Source organism: Arachis stenosperma, chromosome 10, assembly GCF_014773155.1.
Source record: "Arachis stenosperma cultivar V10309 chromosome 10, arast.V10309.gnm1.PFL2, whole genome shotgun sequence".
Taxonomy (NCBI): domain Eukaryota; kingdom Viridiplantae; phylum Streptophyta; class Magnoliopsida; order Fabales; family Fabaceae; genus Arachis; species Arachis stenosperma.
This window is the reverse complement of record NC_080386.1, coordinates 84,609,666-84,611,442: the sequence shown is the minus strand read 5'-3', so window position 1 is coordinate 84,611,442 and position 1,777 is coordinate 84,609,666. Positions and strand designations below refer to the sequence as shown.

Below are 1,777 nucleotides of genomic sequence, written 5' to 3'. Positions count from 1 at the left end.
ATCTTATCTTTTCAAAATTTTTTCAAAAATCAAATCTTTTTCATTTTTCTTATTAATTTTCGAAAATTCTTTAAAATATTTTTCAAAAATCTTTTTCTTAATTTTATTTTTATTTTCGAAAATTATGCTAACAATTAATGTGATTGATTCAAAAATTTGAAGTTTGTTACTTTATTGTTAAGAAAGGTTCAATCTTTAAATTCTAGAATCATATCTTTTAGTTTCTTGTTAGTCAAAGTAATTAATTTTAATTTTAAAAATTTAAATCTTTTCCAACCATATCTTTTTATCTTATCTTTTATATCATATCTTTTTCAAAATTTTATCTTTTTCAAAAATTTGATTTTAAAATATCTTTTCTAACTTCTTATCTTCTTATCTTTTCAAAATTAATTTTCAAATCTTTTTCAACTAACTATTTGACTTTTTGTTTGTTTCTTATCTTTTTCAAAACCACCTAACTACTTTTCTCTCTCTAATTTTCAAAAATACCTCTCTCTTTTTCAAAAATTCTTTTAAATTAATTAATTGTTTTAAATTTTAATTTTAATCTTATTTCTTATCTTAATTTTCGAAAATCATTAACTCCTTTTCAAAAGTTATTTTTGAAAACTTCTCTCTCATCTTATTCTATTTATTCATTCATTTACTAACACTTCTCTTCATCTCAAATCACTACCCTTATCCTCACCCTTGTGTTTGGATTCTCCTTTCTTTATCCCCTTTCTTCTTCTACTAATAATAAGGAACCTCTTTATTGTGCCATAGAGGATTCTTCTTCTTTTTCTGTTCTCTTCTCCTTCATATGAGTAGGAACAAGGAAAAAAGCATTCTTGTTGAAGCTGATCCAGAACTTGAAAGGACTCTGAAGAGGAAACTAAGAGAAGCTAAATTACAACAATCCAGAGAAAACCTTGCTGAAATTTTCGGACAAGAAAAGGAGATGGCAGCCGAACCCAACAACAATAATGCAAGAAGGATGCTTGGTGATTATACTGCACCTACGTCCAAGTTTGATGGAAGAAGCATCTCAATTCCTGCCATTGGAGCAAACAATTTTGAGTTGAAACCTCAATTAGTTGCTCTAATACAACAGAACTGCAAGTTTCATGGACTTTCATCAGAAGATCCCTATCAGTTCTTGATTGAGATCTTGCAAATCTATGAGACTGTTAAGACTAATGGAGTAGATCCTGAAGTCTACAGGCTCATGCTTTTCCCTTTTGCTGTAAGAGACAGAGCTAGAGCATGGTTAGACTCTCAACCTAAAGATAGCCTGGACTCTTGGAATAAGCTGGTCACGACTTCTTGGCTAAGTTCTTTCCTCTTCAAAAGCTAAGCAAGCTTAGAGTGGATGTTCAGACCTTCAAACAAAAAGATGGTGAATCCCTCTATGAAGCTTGGGAAAGATACAAGCAGATGACCAAAAGATGTCCTTCTGACATGTTTTCAGAATGGACCATGATAGATATATTCTATTATGGTCTATCTGAGTTCTCTAAGATGTCACTGGACCATTCTACAAGTGGATCCATTCACCTAAAGAAAACGCCTGCAGAAGCTCAAGAACTTATTGACATGGTTGCAAATAACCAGTTCATGTACACTTCTGAGAGGAATTCTGAGAATAATAGGACGCCTCAAAGGAAGGGAGTTCTTGAAATTGATGCTTTGAATGCCATATTGGCTCAGAACAAAATGTTGACTCAGCAAGTCAACATAATTTCTCAAAGTCTGAATGGATGGTAAAATGCATCCAATAGTACTAAAGAGGCAT

At 31.5% G+C, this 1,777-nt stretch overlaps 1 non-coding gene across 1 annotated transcript; it reads right to left on the bottom strand.

The window, feature by feature from the left end:
• Nucleotides 1-1,341: 1,341 nt before the first annotated feature.
• Nucleotides 1,342-1,445, bottom strand: LOC130958218 (small nucleolar RNA R71). Its single transcript, XR_009077351.1, has one exon. It is a non-coding gene; the product is annotated as a small nucleolar RNA R71 (small nucleolar RNA).
• Between the last annotated feature and the right edge of the window lie 332 nt (nt 1,446-1,777).